General features: G+C 42.0%; 1 protein-coding gene across 1 annotated transcript in view; it reads left to right on the top strand.

Moving 5' to 3' along the window:
• The first annotated feature begins 4,010 nt into the window (after positions 1 to 4,010).
• The window catches only part of Rnf19a (ring finger protein 19A, RBR E3 ubiquitin protein ligase), a 47,880-nt gene continuing 39,702 nt past the window's right edge, over positions 4,011 to 12,188 (top strand). The window contains exon 1 of the mRNA XM_008831556.2: positions 4,011 to 4,252. The gene's annotated coding sequence lies outside the window, so the exon portion shown is untranslated. The remainder of the gene's footprint in view (positions 4,253 to 12,188) is intronic.

Raw genomic sequence — 12,188 nt, 5'->3', positions numbered from 1 at the left:
CCCCTCCCCCTCCTCCTCCTCCAGTCTTACAATGTAGCCCTCACTGACCTAGAATTCACTATGTGGTCCAGGTTGGCCCTGAACTCACAGAGATCTACTTGCCTCTGCCTTCCCCCCTCCAGGTGCTGAGATCAAATACATGAGCCATCATGCTCAGCTAGAGAGATTTTCTTTTTTAATTTCATTTTTTAAAATTTATTATTTTTATCTTATGAGTGTTTTGCTTGTACATACATGTAAGTGCACCCATACATGCAGTATTAGGAATGGCCTGAAGAGGGAATCAGATCCTCTGGAACTGGAGTTACAATCAGTCCTGAGCTACTATGTAAGTGCTGGGAATCAAACCCAGGTCCTCTGGCAAGAGCAGTAAGCACTCTTACCAGAGAGCTATCTCTCCATCCCCTAGAGTGATTTTCTATGCATCCATTTCTCTGGGACGTTTATAATCTGCTTGAGGGCAGGGATGTCGCTTGACCACTTTGGTGTCTTCTGGATGTGTCTTGTGTTCACAGTTAATCTTCTTTGATTGCCTCCATCTTCTCTCCGTATGTGTCAGGCACCAAAATTTATTGGGAAAGATCTAAAAATAACACAGTACTTTATGTGGGAAATTAGAGATAAGTACAGGGTTTCTGTGGAACCAAATAGGCTTGACTTAGCCAGTGAGGACCAGTGAAGACTGGCAGAGGAGAGAGGTGGAGATACTGTAAGCAGAGTGGCATCTATAAAGTTTGGTGACACAAAGAAAACTGGAGTAGGAGAAAGAGAGGAGAGAGGAACAGAAGATTTGTGCTACTATAAGGACTTTAATTGACTAAGGAAAATTTCACCTACACTGTGATGCTAATGGAGGGCCTGGGGTAGGTATGCTAGAGCTCTAGAGCCAGCCTGCCTGGGTGGCCCAAGTCTCAGCTCTGTTACTTACTAGCTATATACCTGATCAAATTACTTAACCTCTTGAGCCTCAGATCCTCATTTGTTAATTGGACAACAACATCACCTACCTTTGGGGACTTGTGATAATTAAAAGGCTTAATACTAATAAAAACAGAGCAGGGCTTGCCATGTAGTATGTACCCAATAAGGAGTAGCTATTATTTAACCCCACTGTTCTCTCTCTCATTTCCACTTTTATTGCATTCCACGCAGGCCTTACCAATTACACTCTAAGACAAATATGTAAACCATCCATTTCTGTTTCCACAATCTCAACCTGTTTCAGAGAACTATGACTTCTTTATTGGATTCCTTCAATAGCCCCTTAAGTGGTCTTCCTGCTTCCAGTCTTGGTCTGCCATAGTGTAATCCACAGAACAGCCAGAGTAATGGGTTTCAAATGCATAACAGATGCTGTTTACTTTAAAAATCTATTGACATAAATCAATCATTCAGCATTCTCCTTACTATGATCTAAAAGATCCTAAGTAATCTGGTTCCCTTTTACCTAACCCCTCCATCATAATCCCCTCCTTCTCACCGTGTTTCAGCCTCTACCTGCCTGAAACTCAAGTTTTTCTTGCTAGGACCTTTGCATCTGCAGGTCCTTTAGCATCCTGTTTCGTATTTTTTTCCTTGTCTTACAGAACCCAGCTCAAATATCAAAGGGGTTGAGTTTAGTTTGAGACAATGAAATAAAATAATGAAGTCACTGCCTTTTATTATGCTACTCTGGGAAATTAATTTCTTTTTATTTGTTCTTTTTGTTTTCTTTCATGCCCCACCCTCTGATGTCAGTTCCATAAGAACAGATGCATCAGTTGCATGCTTTATGACTGACTGTATTCTCAGGGCCTGTAATAGCAAACACCCTGCTCAACATAGTGTGCACTAGAATATTGCTTGAATTGATGTTGAATGACTTGCAAAAAGGAAATAAGGTATGCAAAAGTTAAGGCATCTGAGGCCAAGTAGGGTTTTTGTTTGTTTGCTTTAGTTTGGTTTGGCTTGGTTTGTACATTAGTCCAATGAGAAATAATGAGGTTGTGGCACTGGTTTCTAATCCCGATTGTTCAGTGACTCACTGGAGTTTAAAATATGTACAGTACAGGTGGTACCTTGCACCATCATCAGAGATTCTGGTTCAATTGGTGGGTGCAGCCTGGGCACCTGTATTTTTAGAAGTTCTTCAGGGAGCAGCCAAACTTGAAGTCATTGACTTAAGGCAAAGGGGATACAGAAGAGAGAACAGACATATATTCAGAGGGTGCAATAAATAGGACTTAGAGAAAGTCACAGAACAAAGAGTGCCTGGGAAGAACCCTAGATTTCTTTCTGGGATTCATGAGGAAGCAAGTTAGTTGTTGTTGTTTAAAGATAAATCCCATTCTGATCTCAGACAGACTTCAGCTCTAGGCACCTTCATGGATTCAAGTGATGTCCAATAGACGTTTTCCCAGTTGGCCTAGTGAAGAGTAGAAAACCCTTCTAATTTCCAGGAAGACAGGCAAAGAAACAGAATCTCTGGGAACTATGTGCTGGATAGCTTTAGTTGTCAACTTGATATACCTGGATAGAAGGAGCCTCAGTTGGGGAATTGCCTCCATTAGACTGGCCTGTGGCCATGTCTGTGGGTATTTTCTTGATTTTCAAGTGTTGTAGGAGGGCCCAGCCCACTGTGGGCAGTGCCACCCCTGGGCAGGTTGTTCTGTATTGTGTAAGAAAGCAGACTGAGCACTGGCCAAGGGAGCAAGTCAGCATTCCTCCATGGCCTGTGCTCTAGCTCCTGCCTCCAGGTTCCTGCCCTGAGTTCCTATTTGGGCTACCTGATGAACGACCTGGGAGATGTAAGCCGAATAAACTCTTTCTTCCCCACACTGGTATTGGTCAAAGTGTTTTGTCACAGCAATGAAAGGCAAACTGGAACAACAACTATACATAGTACAAGATCATTATTGTTTAGCACAACTTCCTTACTCAAAAACCTCTTCCAAACTACTGCTCCATCTGTCCTGCCATGCTGGGCCTGTTATTTTCAGGAAGGATTATGTGTGACTACTAGGCCATAAACCTATTTAACTTACTATTCTTATCCTATTTGTAGTCTTAAGTCCTATAGATCATATTGCATGCAGACTTCAGGTAGCATTTAAAGGTGTGTATAAAACAGCTTTCAAACTTCCAATAAACAAAAACAATCATATCCATAATTACTTTCTTTAAGATGGTCAAATAGATTTAGTCCTAAACTGCCTAGCTTGTTTCTTATTGGAAAACATTTGCTGGGTTACCAAAGATACCAAGTGTAGCTTGAAAAGATAGGGCTCCATGGTTTGTTTCTAATTTAAATTAGATGCACTAAAATAAGATTGAAAGGGTGATATATTTAGATAAGTAACAGATGGCGATGGACATTTTGTCAGGCATCTGTAACACTCATTTCTCAGTAGCCCAAGGAAATTATCTAAATCCTGGAGAGAGAAACTAGGAAGGAACAAATCAGAATGGGAAAGGATGTTTGTTCAAGTGAGAATTTATACCAATCCTTGTGTAGGTGAAAACAGTCAAAGGGTGGTGTGACTGGCTTAAAAGATGTAAGAGAATGGAATAGAGACGGCTGGAGTAAAGTAATTTAGAATTTATCAGTGACCCATAAGGGCTGAGGGATACGGGTTTCTTTTAGGACAGAGAGCAGCAGGACAACCCAACATCCCGGCTCTGCTATCCCAAGAACTGCCAATCAAGCAGGTGAATCCCGAGAACACAAAGGGATGAAAAGCTTAGTCAGGGTCCTCCCGCCCAGCGCCGGGTCCTTAGGGGCGCGCTCCAGACGCCGACACCTCTCACTCGGAGCCGTGAGAAGGGACGACACCCGCTCCACTGCCTAGGGGGCTTGAAGCGAAGCAAGTTGACAGACAAGCAGAGAGGGCGCGCGGGCCGAACGTGCGCTAGGGAACGAAAGACCGTGTCCCAGAAACGCCCACGGCGGGGGAGGCGGGGGCGTGACGCCATGACGCAAGGCGTACGGTGGGCGGAGCCTCGCTGGGCGGGGCGAGAGTGGGAGGCGGGGGCGGGGCGAGCGGGCGAGGGCGGGGGAGAATGGCAGTTGCGCCGCTGGTCCTAGACCGCGGCGGTCCGGCCAGAACTGCGGAGGAGTTCGGCGAAGGGGCCGCCTGGACCCCTTGCCCCCGCTGAGAAGGTTCCGCAGCGAGGGGCCGACCTCCGTCCTTCCTCTGGCTTGTACCCCTCTGCGGCCGCGGGATGGGCCTGCCTGCCCGCCGCCCCGCGCCGCCGCCACCCTGAGGAGGTGAAGGTAAGGCGGGCGCCCGAGCCTCGGGCCAGGGGCGGCTCCCGTGTACGAGCCGCGGCGCTCAGTGTGCGGCCGGCCTGGGGCTCGGGCCTCCGGCTAGGGCGAGGTGTCCTGGCCGGTCGGGGTGTGGAATCCCGGGCGGCGCCCGTACAGTGTTGTGACTATCCGCGGCGCTCCTCGGAGCGTCCCACACAGCCAAGCGGGCGAGACCCGGGGGCGGCCGCGGCTGGGAGGCGGCGGGGGCGGAGCGCATTCCTGACGGGTGAAATCGGCGCTAACGGGACGGTTTCCGGGCCTCTCGGCCGGGGACTTCGGCCCCGAAGCCTGTCGCCGGCGGCTCTGGAACAGGAGAGCCCTGGACCCGGGAGGGAACGGGGACAATCACCTGGTTTCCCGGCGGAGACCGCGCACTCGCGCTGAGAACGCCCTGGCTGGGTGGAGTGTGTTAATGGACCGCTACACCGCTAGCAGATTGCCGGCGTTTTCTCCGAGCTGTGTTTCTCTCTGCCGTTGCTCTCTTTTCCATTTCCAGTAATGGGAAGTAGTTGTTTAGGATTCATTAATCCCGAGACAAGGACAGCGAATAAAGAGGGAAGAGGATGGTTACAAGCTCTATATGGGAGGAAAAAAAGGTTTAGTTTTTGTTCAGTGGCCCCTTGGAGGCAGAAATACATGAAGCCAGCCTGCCTTTAAGATTTACTATTCAAAATGTTCCAGTGTTGGTAGTGTTAAAGGACGGCCTTTAAACGCTTCAGCACTGTTCAGACCTAGGTGTTGACCAAAAATGTTAGCAAGCAACCAAGGCATTAAAGCAGTCTTTCCTTGGTGGTGTCAAAATATTTGTAATCGTTCCCCATTCTACTTTTTTTTCGTAAGAAGATGCCTTTTTGGTTTTTGTTCTCTTATTTTAACTTGGATTCATTGACCCTTTTTGTTGCGTGTTGTGTGTGGGGGGTTAAACTTCAGTGGTTTTTTTTTTTTTTCAGTTTTGCTATTAACCGCTCTTAGTGCACATCTTAGCCGCTTCTGTTTATAATTCAAGTCGTTACCATATTTGCCTGCTTAAGTTTAACACTGAGCTGCCCGCACTGACTTACAATGTAAATATTTAGAAAATGGCGATGACCTTATTTTCAAATGTTCTTTCCTTGATACATACAATTTCATGGGAAAGGGTTTAATATTAAGTTTTGGGGCTTACGAAAACGAATTATTCAAAAACAAACAAATCCTTTTTTTGGTTAATGTCTTGTTTCTTGTTGCTCTTTAAAAATTTCTGTGTACAATGTAAGGTTAAATATCATGTGACTTTAGAAAATATTTTAATGTCATTACAGGGTGTCTAAGGAAAAAAAGTTACATTTGGCAGCTAACCTGAGTGGTTTTTTTTTTTTTCTCAATATCAGGGTTCTTACTGGAGGACCCTAGTAAGATTAATTTTTTTTTAATTGTAAGATAATTTTAGGAGTTGAAACACATCTTGTTTACTGTCTAGCTAGCTGCCTGAAATGACATCTAGGAGGTGTCTCAGTTGCACATTAGATTTAATATAAAGTAGTGTACATTTTATTGTTAGACTTTAATTTTGAATATTTGTGGCAATTTGTTGAATTTTTGGTGCCTTTTTTATCTAGTGAAATTAGACTACCATGTTATTTTCTAAGTGCTTTTAAAGGTACTTAAGCACTGTTAGTAAAAAGTCACTGGTGTTGCCATATCTGGCACCAGGTAGGTAGTCACAAAGCAGTATTTTCACAGTGGTGAATGTTAAATGAGACCCCCTCCCCATTTGAAAGGATCTTACGTATTTTCATGGCAAGTTCTGATTTTTCCTAAACACTAAAATTTATTACAGAATTCTTTGGTTTCTAGTCATCCCTTACCCCTGCACACATAGACTGCCTGATTCCCTTACCCCCTACACACATAGAGATTCCCTGATTCTTCCCTGATTCCTTGTGTTGGCGCCTACTTGTAATTTAGCTGCTCTGGAGAGTGAGGTGGGAAAATTGTGAAGGTGAAAATTGGGGTCATTTACTTGATCCCATCACCAAAAAGGAAATTTTTTTTTTTTTTTTTAATCTGGAGGGCACTGAGGGTTGAGAAGTGTTTCTTGAAGTATTCAAGACAAAATACTTGTGCTAACTTATAAAAGTCCCTAATCAAATGCTTGGTACAAAGTAAGCTGGTAATAAATTTGGGTAACTTAAATCAGAATCATTCATTTGTATCTTTTTTACCCGGGTAATATAGAAAGTTTTGGAGAATTGTTCCTTGTTTTCCTGATGGTACTAATAGGTGACAATTATCAAATGCAGGTTGGTTCTTACTAAGTGTATTCTCTTTTGTCAATTATTGTTGATTCAGATAAAAACTTGAGCATCTTGGGCTAAAAGCCAAAGTAAAGTTGAATTTCTAAATGACTATTTGCATATTACATTTCATTTGTCAAGCTGGTGTTCATAACAGAGTATTAGCTTAATAGCTACCTGAGAGGACCATAGCCATATAGGTAGTAGGTTGGCCAGAAAGAAGCCTTTAGTTTGACTCCTATTTAGTAAAATGTTGATCTGATTACTTATGGAGAGTAACAATTTTACATACTTAGGCAATTTTTTTCCTCCAACCAGGAAAATTTTTTCTTTCTTCGCTCTCTTTTTTTAAAGTCATGAAATGCCAATTCTTTGCTAGCTGACAGAAGATGCATGACATTGAAACAACACATGAGTAAGCACACAGACTGCGGCCAGAAAGGTACTCAAATCATTTTAGGTGTTTAAAACTTGGGTACTTCGTTTGTCTGTAGCTGCCATATGTCAGTGAAACTTGGTGTAGGAAAGTGAGAAAAACAAAACAACCACATTTTGATAAAAATGTATCTTCAAAATAATTTGCTATATTGCTTTCCTTGCTGCTGTCCATTATATCTGAAGAATTACTGTTAACATTATTTTCAAAGCTATGTCACTACCTTAAAGCTACTATGTTCTGTTGTTCTATTGACATTATCTAGAAGTTTAGTTTATTGTTTCTTGGATTCTTCAGATAAGGTCTCCTGTAGTCCAGGCTGGCCTCAAAGGAATTTACATTGCAGTGAGGATGACCTTGACCTTGAACTCCTGATCCTTGATCCTCTTTCCATTACCTTCCAGTGCTGGGATTCTAGACCCACTACCATGCCCAGCTACTATTTTTAAGTCATTTACCAAAAAAAATGACTAGTTATTGATTTGTTTAGAAGTCCTATCTGAGAAGGCTTTATTAAGTGAGAGTCTCAAATAGAGAACTGGTGAGTTGTGTTTAGCTCAAAAATGAGTTTGCCTTTGGTTTTTTGTTTGTTGCTTGGTTTTCCCCCCTCCTACCTTAGGGTCTCGTTGTGTAGCCTTGGCTAGCTTGGAACTCACTATGTAGACCAGGCTGATCTGGAACTCATAGCAGTCTACCTGTCTCTGCCTCTCCAGAGCTGGGACTAAAGGTGTGCACCACCATACAGGATTGTGCGTTGAAGTTTAAAGCACATTTTTTACTCCATCCTACTCTGGAGACCCCTAAGATTAAAAACAGCTCTGTTGTCCTGTGAATAGCTAAGCAGGTTGCCATTTAAGTAAGAACTTTTCTGGACGTGAGTCATAAGGAGCATACTTGTGAGAGGGTGAAGGAGTTGGAAGCCAGGACAAGCTATCTGGTAGTGTTAACTTTCTGAACGTCCAATGCTGGCATACACTTTTAATCCCAGCATTTAAGAGGCAGAAGCAGGTATGAGTTCCAGGCCAGCCTGAGCTACATAGAGGGTTCTAGGCTAGCCACAGCTACATAGTGAGACCTTGTCTCAAACAAAAAACTTCTGGATGAGTATTATAATAAAAAAATACTATATCATAAAACAAATGGTGTTTATTTTGAAATTATAGATTTATATTCGGTAATTTAAAATTTTTTTTATTTTGTTTTTTATTTTGTGTGTGAGTGTATTGCTTACATGTGTGTAAGTGCACCCATGTCATGCAGTGCCCACAGAGGTTGGAGGAGGGCATTGGATCCCCTGGAACTGGAGTTACACATGATTGTTAGCCTCCATGTGGGTGCTGGGAATCAAACCTGGGTCCTCTGCAAGAGCAGCCAGTGTTCTTTTTATTTTATTTTTATTTTTTTATTTTATTTTATGTGTCTGAGTGTATTGCCTGCATGCATGTAAGTGCACTCATGTCGTGCAATGCCCAAGGTGGTCCAAGGTGGGCATCAGATCCTCTGGAACTGGTTATGAACAGTTGTTAGCTGCCATGTGGGTACTGGGAACCAAAACCAGGACCTCTGCAAGAGCAGTGCTCTTAACTACTGAGCCATCTCTCCAGCTCTATAGTTGGTAATTTCTAAATCAAGTGTTGTCATTTGACCCCAGAAGGGTAGATTAGTATGTATGATCACAAATGAGAGCTTATAGGAGATAGTGCAAGCTTTGCAGGGTCAGTTCTCTTTGTTCACTTGTAAGGGCCAAGCATATAACATAAACCTGATGCAACATGAAATGAAGTACTTTCAGGTGTTGAATAAGTATTTGCTAGCTGAATAAAATACCTGTAATGTAAGACAGCTATTTTTAAAATTATTTATTTATTTTCAGGCAGTGTCTCATGTAGCCCAGGCTGGCTTGAATTCCTGATCTTTCTGCCTTCACTTTTCAAGTACTGGCATTATAGTATAGGCATGCCTCACCACACCTGGTTTATATGGTGCTTGGGATTGAACTCTGGGCCTTGTGTATACTAGACAAGCACGCTACCAACTGAGTTACATCCCCAGCCCCAGCCAGCTATTTCATAACTTTCTTTATAGCAGTGCTGCTAAATAGAAATATAGTGGGAGCCACAAATGTAATTTGAGATTTTTCTGGTGTTATATTAAGAAATTAAGAAATAGGCATTGTTAATTTTCATAGTATATTTTATTTAGCCCAATATACCCCAAATATCATTTCAGCATCATCAATGAATGACCACATTTTAAAAATTCATACTAGAGTGTAGCTCTAAGGATATTTTATATGACATGTTCCTTTCTGTAGAGATTCTTTGCCTTTCTTACTCTTTTTTGGTAGTTTTGTTCTAACCTTCCCATTTGAAGCCAAATATAGAATTGCACATGCCATTATAGGATTATTGAGTTGAATTGAGAGGGCACCTGGCTTCTGCTCTCAGTTTTACAGTTTTACTTTACACCTCATTCTCTTTTTCCGTAGAATGAGGGAGAGTATGTACCCTGTATTTCATTGGATCAATATAAATTATCTATGCATTTGAAACACTGATAGCTCACACTAGACTTTTGGAGGAGAGCTTTTTTTTTTTTTTTTTTTTATTTAGGAGTGGCTTGTCCTAGTAAGGCTTAGTCTAAAAACAGAAGGAAGAAATCCCAATGAGATTACTACATCTGGGGGTGTCTTGTTACTAACCCCCATTCCCTGTAGTTAGGAATCAATTACAATGAATAAATCAATACAAGGTGTTCTTATAGAATCAAGAAAAGGTGAATGGGTTGATACAGCCCCAGATATTAATCTCTTGTCTATTTAAACATTGCTTCACTTTTTGTTTGTATAAATAACTGGGACTTTTTACGTAGACACCCGTACATTAAAATGATGAGATAAGCTTCTTCAGAGAGTGGGTGTGAGGGTGGGTGAGTACAAGAGGATAGGTAATTAAGTAGTGATGGGAATTCTTTTATCCACACCAGCTGATTGAGACTTCTGATTATATACATAGCCCAGTCAGGCAGGCACTTCAAATGTGAGGGCTTTTCTGATGTCCTTAGCAAAAATTTCTGAGCTTGGTATAGTGGACTGAGTAGTAGCTCCCTAAAACATACATTTACATTCTAATTGCCAGGACCTGTGAGTGCTATGCTCTAGGGGGGGAAAAAGTCTTTGTAGATGTAAGTTAAGGATCTTGAAAAGAGATCTTGGGATAGCCAGGTAATCTCAAAAATCCAGTGATAAATATCCTTATAACAGGGGGCTGGAGAGATGGCTCAGCAGTTAAGAGCACTGACTGCTCCTGCAGAGGACCCGGGTTTGATTTCCAGCACCCATATGGTGGCTATGAACCTGCCTTAACTCCAGTTCCAGGGGACTCCGAAGCCCTCTTCTGACCTCTGCGGCATTGCATGACACGGGTGCACTCACATATGCAGACAATACACTTATACACATAAAATTTAAAAAAAGAAAATCTTTATATGGGAAAGGCAGGGGGAAGCCCTGTGACCAGAGAGAGCGGTATTGAAGCACATGGCAAAACCTAAGGAGTCACCAGAATCTGGACAAGGCAAAGAATAGATTCTCCCCCAGAACTGCAGAAGGGAGCACAGCCCTGCCTCTAATCTCAGAACTGAAAAAATAAATTCCTGCTGACTCAAGCACCACCAATTTGTGATAATTTGACAGCAGCCACGGGAAACTAATATATAATCAAAAGTCTTTGATAAACTAAAGGTCTGTTTATCTCCTTTTCTATCGTGCATTGCGTCTATGAGAGACTAGACTTTTTAACATTCTAATCCTTTCTTAGAACTATCAGAGGAAGTGTCTTAATAACCCCCAGCCTCAGCAGGCTTAAGAAATAGACTATATCCCGTAAGTTAGATTGTTATTTTTGTTCCTGTCATTTCTTTCTCTTTTTCCCAGCTTGTCCCTTCTTTGCTCTTCACTTTTGAGATGTAGTTGCTGTTTGGAGGAAAAGGGTGAATAAACCACTCCCAGGGACAAGCTAACAGGTCCTGTCTCCTTAAGGTGTCATTCCTGCCAGCTCCTCCTGCTGCCTTTCCTCTCTTCCTCACCCTGTACCTACCTTTCTCTAGTTCCTCCCTTGGTGCTTTCCTCCATGTTCAGGGTTACACCATTGCTACAACTCCCAAATTACATTTCTATGCCCCCCTAACCCCCAGCTCTAGGATGACTCGACCTAGATAGTTTTTGTGAGGTGGTTCCATTGTCTGGGAACCTTTAGTAAACTACCTCCAGGGCTTATGAGTCAGTCTCTCTCTCTCTCTCTCTCTCTCGATAACTGCACTTTCAAATTGGTCTTTAGATAATGCCTCTCAGGACTCAATAGTTAAGTATCTATTATTTCTATTTTAACAGTTTGCTTTAGAATTAGAATGATTTTGTTTCTTTTGAAAGCTCAACAAGAAAACAGTAACAATGATAAACCTTTGTGATTAATCATGTGATTCTTACTTTTTTTACTTTTTCTTTTTTACAGTTCTTATTTCCTTTATGTTTGAGTTTTTATTTTATTGGGGGACATGTTTAGTTTTTATTTTTAAAAAATATTTATGTTTATACGGTATGTATGTGTAGAGGTCAGAAGACAACTTTCAGGAGTCAGATCTCTTCTTCTACTGTGGGTTCCTGGAATTGAGCTCGCATCAACCTTGTAAGCAAGCCACGAGTGCTGTTACCTTCTGAGCCATCTCTCAGGCCCAGAGGACATGTTAGAGAGACTCTAACAACTGTGCTGGGTGCCCAGAGAAAAAGGGAATACATACTGCTTTTTTTTGTGCTTGCTTTAAGAGCTGAGAATTATTTTATAATTTGAAGAAAAATTTAAAAATAGCCGCTAGGACATCTACTGACCATCTATATCATAAAACTATGCACAAAAGCCTTTAGCTGGCAAAGCTGTCCTCCCTTTGTCCTGTATATTTTTCAGAAGAAAGGAAAAGGAGCCTCCAAAATTAGAAAGGTGAGGTGCTGCTGTTAGCAGAATTAGAGATGTGAGGTGCTTGCTGTTAGCAGTTTACACTTGGGATGAAGGTGGAAGCTACTAGAAAAAACACAGGACAAAATTAGCTCAAACACTTAATACTTTTATAAAATCAGTCTTACATTTATTTAGTTAGTTGATTAGTTTGTGTGAGAGGACTGTGTACATTTGGAGAT

The sequence above is a fragment of the Nannospalax galili genome, unplaced genomic scaffold, assembly GCF_000622305.1.
Source record: "Nannospalax galili isolate Female #2095 unplaced genomic scaffold, S.galili_v1.0 scaffold334, whole genome shotgun sequence".
In the NCBI taxonomy this organism is placed as follows: Eukaryota; Metazoa; Chordata; class Mammalia; order Rodentia; family Spalacidae; genus Nannospalax; species Nannospalax galili.
Note: the sequence above shows the minus strand (reverse complement) of the source record. Positions and strands in the feature narration are given on the sequence as shown.